Source organism: Chiloscyllium punctatum, chromosome 10 (genome assembly GCF_047496795.1).
Source record: "Chiloscyllium punctatum isolate Juve2018m chromosome 10, sChiPun1.3, whole genome shotgun sequence".
Taxonomy (NCBI): Eukaryota; Metazoa; Chordata; class Chondrichthyes; order Orectolobiformes; family Hemiscylliidae; genus Chiloscyllium; species Chiloscyllium punctatum.
In genome coordinates this window covers 55,828,539-55,841,196 of record NC_092748.1, presented here as the reverse complement: position 1 = coordinate 55,841,196, position 12,658 = coordinate 55,828,539, and positions in this window count along the sequence as shown.

Below are 12,658 nucleotides of genomic sequence, written 5' to 3'. Positions count from 1 at the left end.
AGAATGGATACACAGGAGAAAGACATAGCACGGGCATAGGCGTTGTTTCTGCTCAAGGCAAGTTAAGGTGGTTAAAACTGATTGAAACACTTCGGTGAATAAATGTGCAGGCTTGTCAGTTCCCAAGCTGGGTCCTGGTCTGCGTGAAAGATGCAGTTGGGAATCCACGTACAAACATGTCAATACTGCATGGGAGGGAATTCATCTGGTATATCTATAGCTCATCATTATTCTTTAGCTTCTTCGTGTCGTGGGTGAAGTAGTATAAAATTATACCACTGGTCTCAAAATTGAAATAATTCAAATATCCATGTCATTTTATAGTTTAATACTTCTGTGTCCTTAAAAACATAACTTTTCTATTTACTTCACACAGTCAGGTGTACATATGACTCCAATCCCACATTTTGTAGTTCACTTCTTTGTAAACTGTAACTGCAATCACTAAAGTTTGAAGTCACCCCATTATAAAGTGCAGAAGGAGGTCATTTGGTCCATCATGCTCAGACCAGCTGTCTCTAGAGCAACTTACTCAATCACGTCCTTCTGCTTTTCTTTGAATGCCTGCATGCTTTTTTCCCCAAATGCTCATCTGTTTTACATCTTCAATTTCAATACATTTTTAGACAGAGAGTTCCAGGACATTATATTTCTTCCTCACATGTTCCCTGCAACTCTTATCCACAACTTTAAACTTGTGTCCTCTAGCCTTTATACAATCAAATAATGGGAACTGTTTTTCTATGTCTACCTTATCTAAACCTGTCATTATCTTATACATCAAATATTTCCTCAATTCCCTTTGCTCCACAGAGAACAATTCATGTTTCTCTAATTTAATATTGTGACTAAAGTTTCTTATTCCTGGAATCACTCTGGTAAAAAAATTTTGCACTCTCAAGATATCTCACAAATTCTCAAAGTATGATGATCAGAAATGAACACAATTCTCAAGTTGTGGCCTAACCAGAGCTTTATAAAGCTTCACCATAACTTCCATGCTTTTGTACTCAATATTTCGATTAATGAGATCAAGGTTAATTTTAGGGTTTTATGCTTAATTCCATTATTCATTTGTTCATTTGAGACTTTAACCAATAAGACAACTGGAGATCAACTGTAGATGTTTTAAAATTTCTAAAATACATCCTGTTCAGAAAATATAAATAGTCACAAAGGCAGTTCGGTCCTGTACGGCAGCACATCAAGGAAACAAGCAAACAGTGGAGTTTGACTATCCAAACAAATCAAAAGCATCTCTTACAGGAAGTAGACTGGATTTACATGCATTTGAGGCAATAGAAGGCACTGATAACCAAATGCATCCCTCTCTAACTTCAGCAGGAAGACCTCAGACAGTGATCTTTCCCCACTGTGCCTTGGCAGCAGTTGTCCCAAGCTTTAGTGCATCCCTCAGCACATAGTTCAGGACCTTGGAACGTGTCAGTCTGCAATACTCGGTCGAGGTCAACTTCTTGTTCTGGAAGACCAACAAGTTTCGGGCAGACCAAAAAGTGTCTTTCAATGAGGTGATGGTCCTCCAGGTGCAGTTCATGTTTGTCTTGGTGTGCATTCTGGGGAACAGATGGTAGAGTAAAGAATCCTGCATCACCAGCTGCTCGGGATGAACCTCGACACAAACTACTGCATCTTTTTCCAGACATTTTTTGCAAAGGCACATTCCAGAAGGAGATGTGTGACAGTCTCAACACAGCATAAAGATTTCAAATAATACCCATTAAAGCAGGGCAGAGACTTTACAGGCAAACTCTTGTTTTCCAGTTCAGGTTAGGGTGCAGGTCAATACTCAGTTTCACAGTTTCTGTCCAATGCCTCGAGGGCCATTCATTTCTGATTGGAACTAGGATAACTTCAAACTTTTCACACACATCTTGAGCATTGAAAACTATTGCTAATTAAATTCTTCCAAGCCCCAACCTACAGCATAATCAATTACATCATTACATTCTGATTGGCCTAAGTTAGGTGAGACTTATTGTTAATTGGTTTAAGGGATGCATGATCAATCTCTAATCGGCTTCTAAGGGACATGGACATTGATTGATGTCACCTCCCATTATCTCCTACATGATTACATTTATTTATCACTGACCATTTGTTTCTCCCTCACTTTACTTTTGCTGTATTGAAAGCTTGGAAACAGTTAACATTACTTTGATACAGAAGATTAAAGAGGGTATTAATTACTACAAATTATTATACAGGATTTGATAACAATTACAAATTTAAGTATGTGGTCACAAAGTTGACTCAAATGCAAAGATTGCACTTAGTCAATTGTTATATTTCAAACATACTGGTACAAGTGTACTTCAGTAGTTACAATTCCTTGATAAGGACTAATGAGCATACTATCCTGATGATGGGCTCTTTCCAGAAATGTCGATTCTCCTGGTCCTCGGATGCTGCCTGACCTGCTATGCTTTTTGAGCACCACAGTATACTATCTCTGTCTTAGGTAACTTTGGATGTCTGGATCTTAAACTGAACAGATGTCTCTCAGCCTTACAATTGTAAATCTAAACATTAGGTTAGTGTCCTCAGCAAGTTCACAATCCAAATGGTGCATTTCTTTGTCAAATGAAGCTAAATGATGTTAAGAGGGCAAAGCTCTGCATTGGCTATACTTAAGCAGAATAATATATTAGAATGATCAATGAATATACTTCAATTATGTGATTATAACAAAACTAAATCAGTCATAAAATGCTTGCTTCCATACTAATACTACACAAGATTCAATATATTTTGATAATTTCTCAATTTGTACTATTACTTTCAAAGATCAACATACATACATTGCTAGGTCACTCTATCGCTGCACAAGCTTTAGAAGTCTGCAATGAAGTGTATATATTTTTTATTTGACAAAATGCATCTGTTCACATTTGCCTGTATTAAATTCCATCAGCCACATGCTTGTCCATTCTGCTAGCCTACTTATGTCCTGCTGCAACCAACTGGTTTCATTTGCACATTGTGCCAAATCTCCATATTTGGTATCATTGGCATACTGTGAATATTCACCCTGTGTCCAATATCCAAGTCATTTACATGTCGTATAAAAATAAAATCCAGCACTGAACCTTGAGCAGCACCAGTATCTACCAGCCCCTAATAAACAATCATTTACCACAACAAACTACTTTCTTTAAAAGGCCAACTTTTATTCAAGCTGACACAAACCTCCTAATCCATGAACCTCAATTTTGTTAGCCAGCTCTTTGTAGTACTTTGTGTAGCCTTCCTTAAATAAAGGTGTCATATTTGCCAATCCTCTGGCATCTTTCTGCATCTAGGAAAAATTGAAAGATTATGACAAGCCTCTTCAATTTCCACCCTTTGGCCATCTTGACTGTAAGCCTGATCAGGTGACTTATCCACTCTAAGCAGAGCCAACCTATTTACAACATTCTGCTTATCATTTCTCATCCTATCTATTACTTCTACCAGCTAAGAAGATAAGAGCAGCAGTAGATCATTCAGCCCTTTGAGCCTGCTCTGCCATTCAATGCAATCGTAGCTGAACAAACACTTCAACACCTTTTTTCAACACTATTCTCATACCTCTTTACACCCTTGGTATTTACAAATCTGTTAATTTGTCAACTTTAAACATACTAAGCCGTCTATTGGAGAGAATTCCAAAGATTTATAGCCATCTGAGTAAAACAATTCTCATTTAAATCTTAAGTGGCTTTCCCCTCATTTTGAAATTGTGGACTTCACTCACCAATCTTGGGAAACATCTTACCTGTCCCTTTGTAAGTTTCAATCAGATCACCTTTCATTCTTCAAAAGTATAGAGAATAATGACTCAGTTTGCCCAATCTCTCCTCACAGGACATGCCAGCCATGCCAGGAATGACTGGTGAACTTTTGTTGCACTCTGTCTATGGCAACAATATGCATTATGTATAAGGGGACCAAAACTGCACACAGTACTTCAGGAACAGTCAAACCATGTTTCCCTATAATTGAAATAAGACTTCAGTAGCTTGTACTCAAAACCTCTTGTGATAAACAAAAAGGTAAAATCACCATAGTCTTACCAGACCATAGGGTTGCTCTCTCTCAGTACATTTAATGTTTCAGGTCTTGTTCTGAAGAAGGGTCACTGGGCCCGAAACATTAACTTTCTCTCCATGGATACTGCCAGACCTGCTGAATTTCTCCAGCAACCTTTTTTTTTAATCTTCCTAAAAGCTTATTACACCTGCATTGTTAGTGACTCATGATGAGAACTGTTTATTGATGAGGTTGGTTTGTACATCTACACTTTCTGACCTCAAACTATTTAAAAATATTCCTCCTACCAAAGTGGATAAACTCACATTTTTCCATTTATACTTTGGCTGTCGTATTCTGGCCCATTCACTAAGTCTGTCCAAATCTTCTTGAAGTCACTTTTCATCTTCCTCACAAAACATACACAAATGTTACATTTGGTCCACAAATTCAAGTTACTGATCTATACTGTGAGCAGCTGTGATGTAGGGAAACAGATAGTGATATCTTGAAAAATGTCCAGATTACAGAGGAGGAAGTGCTGGATGTCTTGAAACGTGTAAAAGTGGATAAAGCCCCAGGACAAGATCAGGTGTACCCTAGAACTCTGTGGGAAGCTAGAGAAGTGATTGCTGGGCCTCTTATTGAGATATTTGTATCATCGATACTCACAGGTGAGGTGCCGGAAGACTGGAGGTTGGCTAACCTGGTGCCACTGTTTAAGAAGGGTGGTAAGGACAAGCCAGGGAACTATAGACCGGTGTCGGTGGTAGGCACGCTGTTGGAGGGAATCCTGAGGGACAGGATGTACATGTATTTGGAAAGGCAAGGATTGATTAGGGACAGTCAACATGGCTTTATGCATGGGAAATCATGTCTCAAAAACTTGATTGAGTTTTTTAAAGAAGTAACAAAGAGGATTGATTCAGGCAGAGTGCTAGATGTGATCTATATGGACTTCAGTAAGGCGTTTGACAAGGTTCCCCATGGGAGACTGGTGAGCAACGTTAAATCATGGAATACAGGGAGAACTTGCCATTTGGATACAGAACTGGCTCAAAGGTAGAAGACAGAGGGTCGTGGTGGAGGGTTGTTTTTCAGACTGTAGGCCTGTGACCAGTGGAGTGCCACAAGGATCGGTGATGGGTCCTCTACTTTTTGTCATTTATATAAATGATTTGGATGTGAGTTTAAGAGGTATAGTTAATAAGTTTGCAGATGACGCCAAAATTGGAAGTGTAGCGGACAGCAAACTAGGTTACCTCAGATTACAACAGGATCTGGACCAGATGGGTCAATGGGCTGAGAAGTGGCAGATGGAGTTTATTTAGATAAATGTGAGGTGCTGCATTTTGGAAAGCAAATCTTAGCAGGACTTATACACTAAATGGTAAGGTCCGAGGGAGTGTTGCTAAACAAAGACACCTTGGAGTGCAGGTTCATAGCTCCTTGAAAGTGGAGTCGCAGGTCGTTAGGATAGTGAAGAAGGTGTTTGGTATGCTTTCTTTTATTGGTCAGAGTACTGAGTACAGGAATTGCTAGGTCAATTGCGGCTCTATAGGATATTGGTTAGGCCACTGTCGGAATATTGCGTGCAATTCTGGTTTCCTTCCTATTGGAAAGATGTTGTGAAGTTTGAAAGGGTTCAGAAAAGATTTACAAGGATGTTGCCAGGGTTGGAGGATTTGTACTATAGGGATAGGTTTAATAGGCTGGGGCTGTTTTTCCGGGAGTGTTGGAGGCTGAGGGGGGACCTTATAGAGGTTTACAGAATCATGAGGGGCATGGATAGGATAAATAGACAAAGTCTTTTCCCTGGGGTCAAGGAGTCCAGAACTAGAGGGTGAGAGGGGAAAGATATAAAAGAGACCTAAGGGACAGGTTTTTCACGCAGAGGGTGGTACGTGTATGGAATAAGCTGCCAAAGGAAGTGGTGGAGGCTGGTATAATTGCAACATTTAAAAGGCATCTGGATGGGTTTATGAATAGGAATGGTTTGGAGGGATATGGGCCAGGTACTGGCAGGTGGGACTAGATTGGGTTGGGATATCTGGTTGGCATGGACGAGTTGGACTGAATGGTCGGTTTCTGTGCTGTACATCTCTATGACCCTATGACCCAAGCACTGATCCATATGGTACAAAACTAGTCTGAACCTGCCAATGTCTTTCCTACTGTTTGTTTTCTGACTGTGGGCCAATCCATAATTCATGACAATACCTCACCTCCTATCTCAGATGCACTCTAACCTTCTGTGGGGAACCTTATCAAACGCCTTCTGAAAATCCATGTACACCAAGTCCACCACCACTTTATCAATTCTGTTAGTAACATCGTCAAAAAAACCCAATGAGTTTGTCAACCATAATTGCTCATTCACAAGTTTATACTGACCATGCCCAAACAGATCATTTTTCTCCAACTGTCTTCTGTCACACCTCAGTGGAACAGGCTCCTTCGGAAATAAAGCCTCACTCTTCCCAGAGTTGTCAAAAGTTAAAAATGTAACCAAAGAACACAGAGTTGAGAGTGTGGTGCTGGAAAGTTACAGCAGATCAGGCAGCATATGAGGAGCAGGAGAATCGATGTTTCGGGCATAAGCCCTTCATCAGGATTCCAGCACCCATGTTCGAAGGATGCCTACCTTGAAGTAGTTCTCCTCCTCTCTCTTCAAACATCTCAGTGAGTCTCTCTCTCTCTTTCTCTCTCTCACTGCTCCCCCCAGGTCATCTCCTCTATCCTGAAGCTCTTCAGCCACGTCCTGAAGCAAAATCATTACCACAGCAACATCTCTTTCCTCAGTGTCTACTTACGGAACTGATTGATCCCACATGGACTCCGGACTACATTCAGACTAATGCGATCTGGATCTGAACAGGACAACCATTACGTACTACAAATCCGAAATCTTCAGAAACAGTTCTCTTTCTGGACCCTCCGCTCTACACTCGCAGCCATGCATTGCCACCTAATCTCCCTGCCATTAGCCTGCCTCAGCTCAGGGCCACACACTCCCAAACCAGCAAAGTATCTCTGCTATTTTACGTAGTCAGAAGAATTCACACACTCAGCCTTTTCTCTACCATATTGGACAGAAAAGAACGTAGGTTAAACAAACTTTCATGTACTTACTTCAATACATGAGTTTCCTCGACCATTCCAGAACCTTGTCCTGGCCTCTAGAAGTGCTCAGATGCCATTAACCACACAGCCTCTCCAGCCATGATCACCGTCATGAATTATAATGTCACTTCCACCCCCACCACCCCACAGAGTCCAGCCACTGCCTACCACACCGCCTACGCGATCGCCAGGAAGACGACTGCTACAAGAACCACTGCTGCAGGCACCAATGCAAAAACTACTCTGCATGTCACTTCCGCCCCCACAGTTGCCGCCACTGCAGCCAATTCCACCCCTCGAGATGTCACTCACTGGAACACAGATGACTCCATCGCTGAAGTCACTTCCACCACCATAGAGTCATAGAGATGTACAGCATGGAAACAGATGCTTCGATTCAACCCGTTCATGCCGACCAAATATCCCAACCCAATCTAGTCCCACCTGCCAGCACCAGGCCCAAATCCCTCCAAACCCTTCCTATTCATATACCTTCCTATCCAAATGCCTTTTAAATGTTGCAATTGTACCAGCCTCCACCACTTCCTCTGGCAGCTCATTCCATACAGGTAACACTCTCTGTGTGAAAAACCTGCCCCTTAGGTCTCTTTTATATCTTTCCCCTCTCACCCTAAACCTATGTGCTCTAGTTCTGGACTCTCCCACCCAGGGAAAAGACTTTGTCTATTTGTCCTCTCCATGCCCCTCATGATTTTGTAAACCTCTATAAGGACACCCTTCAACCTCCGATGCTCCAGGCAAAACAGCCCCAGCCTGTTCAGCCTCTCCCTGTAGCTCAAATCCTCCAACTGTGACAACATCCTTGTAAATCTCTTCTGAACCCTTTCAAGTTTCACAACATCTTTCGGATAGGAAGGAGACCAGAATTGCACGTAATATTCCAAAAGTGGCCGAACCAATGTCCTGTAGAGCCGCAACACGACCTCCCAACTCCTGTCTCAAAACTCTGACCAATAAAAGAAAACATAGCAAATGCCTTCTTCACTATCATCAGTGAAGTAATTCAACAGAACTCAGCCGGCAATGTCGCTGACATCACGTCCGCTGTCCCTACCCCTTGGACACTGCCACATGACCTACATCCACTCCCATGGTGAGTGTCACGTCTGTTGGTGACATTACTCCTGACCCCATAATAATGCCCACTCAAGTGTTAGTCTCCATCTCCACCCCAGGACCTGGCTCCCAGCCCTGCCATGTTTTCACTATTTCCCCAGACCTCCCCCTCACTGAGGATGAACATTCAGTCCTCAGCAAAGGCCTCACCTTCATTCTCTGTGCTCCCGGATTTATGAGTTCGACATTCCTGATGAAGGTCTTATGCCCGAAACATCAATTCTCCTGCTCCTTGGATGCTGACTGACCTGCTGTGCTTTTCCAGCACCACACTTTTGACTCTGAACTCCAACATCTGCAGTCCTCACTTTCTCTCAAAGAACACAGTCCGAAGTTATTTTTCAGATAAACATAGGATTAGGTTACAGTACTTAACAAGAATGGCTGTTTATTACACATAATTAGATTGTAGTCATGGTAACAAATAATTATGAGTGCAGCATATAAGTTTGAGTTAAAATTCTAACCTTATTTTAAAATCATTTCAAGAAATACACAAACATGAAAAAATAAAACATTGGTGTCACTGGTGGAGTGAAAAAAAGCTAGGCTAGCAATTCAATAGCCCCAGTCCACACAGTTCCCTTTGCTTACCAGAATTTTCTGTTCTTCGATTTATTTTCTCCAGGTTCTTCTCACATTTTCACAAGAGGAAGGAGTGGACTGTTATGTTAAATTGCAAGGTCTCTTAGTTACTGGTTAAACATCACAGCTCACAGCAATTGGTGAAGAATAATAAACTAATTTACTTCAGACTTCAGGTATTTTACTGGAGAGAAAGACACACCATCAGCCCCTTGTCTGAAAGCTTCTATCGGGTAGATCAAAGTAGACTGGGAGCAGCTACTTGTAAGAAAATCTCCATCAGAGAGGTGGGCATTGTTCAAAAAGGAAAGAGAGTGGAGGGTCAATATATTCTGTAAAGTGATGAGTGGGACCAACAAGAGAACACTGGATGCCAAGGGATATATAGGATTGGAGAAGGGAAACCACAGAAAATGGGGGAGATACTAAATGAATATTTTGCATCAGTATTTACTGTGGAAAAGGATATGGAAGATATAGACTGTAGGGAAATAGATGGTGATATCTTGCAAAATGTCCAGATTACAGAGGAGGAAGTGCTGGATGCCTTGAAACGGTTGAAGGTGGATAAATCCCCAGGACCTGATCAGGTGTACCCGAGAACTCTGTGGGAAGCTAGAGAAGTGATTGCTGGGCCTCTTGCTGAGATATTTGTATCGATAGTCACAGGTGAGGTGCCGGAAGACTGGAAGTTGGCAAACGTGGTGCCACTGTTTAAGAAGGGCGGTAAAAACAAACCAGGGAACTATAGACTGGTGAGCCTGACCTCGGTGGTGGGCAAGTTGTTGGAGGGAATCCTGAGGGACAGGATGTACATGTACTTGGAAAGTCAAGGATTGATTCGGGATAGTCAACATGGCTTTGTGCATGGGAAATCATGTCTCACAAACTTGATCGAGTTTTTTGAAGAAGTAACAAAGAAGATTAATGAGGGCAGAGCAGTAGATGTGATCTGTATGGACTTCAGTAAGTCGTTCGACAAGGTTCCCCATGGGAGACTGATTAGCAAGGTTAGATCTCATGGAATACAGGGAGAACTAGCCATTTGGATACAGAACTGCCTCAAAGGTAGAAGACAAGAGGGTGGTGGTGGAGGGTTGTTTTTCAGACTGGAGGCCTGTAAACAGTGGAGTGCCACAAGGATCGGTGCTGGGCCCTCTACTTTTTGTCATTTACGTAAATGATTTGGATGCGAGCATAAGAGGTACAGTTAGTAAGTTTGCAGATGACACCAAAATTAGAGGTGCATTCTGAAAAGACCACTCCCCCTCCGTGACTCCCTTGTAAGGTCCACACCCCCCACCAACCCAACCTCCACTCCCGGCACCTTCCCCTGCAACCACAAGAAATGCAAAACTTGTGTCCACACCTCCCCTCTTACTTCCCTCCAAGGCCCCAAGGGATCCTTCCATATCCACCACAAATTCACCTGCACCTCCACACATATCACTTACTGCATCCACTGCATCCGATGTGGCCTCCTCTATATTGGGGAGACAAGCCGCCTACTTGCGGAACGTTTCAGAGAATACCTCTGGGACACCCGGACCAACCAACCCAACCACCCAGTGGCTCAACACTTCAACTCCCCCTCCCACTCCACCAAGGACATGTAGGTCCTTGGACTCCTCCATCGCCAGACCGTAGCAACACGACAGCTGGAGGAAGAGCGCCTCATCTCCCGCCAGGGAACCCTCCAACCACAAGGGATGAACTCAGATTTCTCCAGTTTCCTCATTTCCCCTCTCCCCACCTTGTCTCAGTTCCCAACCCTCGAACTCAGCACCACCTTCCTTACCTGCAATCTTCCTGACCTCTCCGACCCCACCCCCACTCCGGCCTATCACCCTCACCTTAACCTCCTTCCACCTATTGCATTTCCAACGCCCCTCCCCCAAGCCCCTCCTCCCTACCTTTTATCTTAGCCTGCTTGGCACACTCTCCTCATTCCTGAAGAAGGGCTCATGCCGGTAACATCGATTCTCCTGCTCCTTGGATGCTGCCTGACCTGCTGCGCTTTTCCAACAACACATTTTCAGCTCTGGATCTCCAGCATCTGCAGTCCTCACTTTCTCATAGAGACAGGAACCCTCATGATATGTTGGAGGGAATCCTGAGGGACAGGATGTACATGTATTTGGAAAGGTAGGGACTGATTTGGGATAGTCAACATGGCTGATGCGTGGGAAATCATGTCTCACAAACTTTATTGAGTTTTTTGAAGTAACAAAAAAGATTGATGAAGGCAGAGTGCAAGATGTGACCTATATGGACTTCAGTAAGGCGTTCGACAAGGTTCCCCATGGGAGACCGATTAGCAAGGTTACATCTCATGGAATACAGGGAGAACTAGCCATTTGGATACAGAACTGCCTCAAAGGTCGAAGACAGAGGGTGGTGGTGGAGGGTTGTTTTTCAGACTGGACGCCTGTGACCAGTGGAGTGCCACAAGGATCGATGATGGGTCCTCTACTTTTTGTCATTTACATAAATGATTTGGATGCGAGCATAAGAGATACAGTTAGTAAGTTTGCAGATGACAACAAAATTGGAGGTGTAGTGGACAGTGAAGAAGGTTACCTCAGATTACAACAGGATCTGGACCAGATGGGCCAATGGGCTGAGAAGTGGCAGATGGAGTTTAATTCAGATAAATGCAAAATCCTGCATTTTGGGAAAGCAAATCTTAGCAGGACTTATACACTTAATGGTAAGGTCCTATGGAGTGTTGCTGAACAAAGAGACCTTGGAGTGCAGTTTCATAGCTCCTTGAAAGTGGAGTTGCAGGTAGATAGGATAGTGAAGGTGGCATTTGGTATGCTTTCCTTTATTGGCCAGAGTATTGAGTACAGGAATTGGGAGGTCATGTTGAGGCTGTACAGGACATTGCTTAGTCCACTGTTGGAGTATTGCGTGCAATTCCGGTCTCCTCCTTATCGGAAAGATGTTGTGAAACTTGAAAGGGTTCAGAAAAGATTTACAAGGATGTTGCCAGGGTTGGAGGATCTGGGCTACAGGGAGAGGTTGAACAGGCTGGGGCTGTTTTCCCTGGAGCGTCAGAGGCTGAGGGGTGACCTTATAGAGGTTTACAAAATTATGAGGGGCATGGATAGGATAAATAGATAGTGTTTTCCCTGGGGTCGGGGAGTCCAGAACTAGAGGGCATAGGTTTAGGGTGAGAGGGGAAAGATATAAAAGAGACCCAAGGGGCAACTTTTTCACACAGAGGGTGGTACGTGCATGGAATGAGCTGCCAGAGGAAGTGGTGGAGTCTGGTACAATTGCAACATTTAAGAGGCATTTGGATGGGTTTATGAATAGGAAAGGTATGGAGGGATATGGGCCAGGTACTGGCAGGTGGGACTAGATTGGGTTGGGATATCTGGTCGGCATGGATGGGTTGGACCGAAGGGTCTGTTTCCAGGCTGTACAGCTCTACTAGAGAACTAGTAAGTGCTGCAATGAACACTCTTTTGACCTCAGCTACTTACAATCTATCTTAATGATTTAGGTATCAAGAACAGGTGTAATATACGCAAGTTCCCTGTGGATACAAAGCAACGTAGGAAAGTAACCTGTGAAAAGAATGCATGAGGCTGCAAAGGGATATGTATTGGATGTGCGTGTATAAGAGAATAATAGACAGTGTGGGGAACTGTGAAACTATCCACTTTGGTAGGAAGAAGAGAAAACCATTTTTTTAAAAAAGCCAATTGCTGCCTAGAGAAGTTCTTCCTCATGCCCGAAAAGCTTAAATCCATGTCTTTTAAACTCTATTCCAACT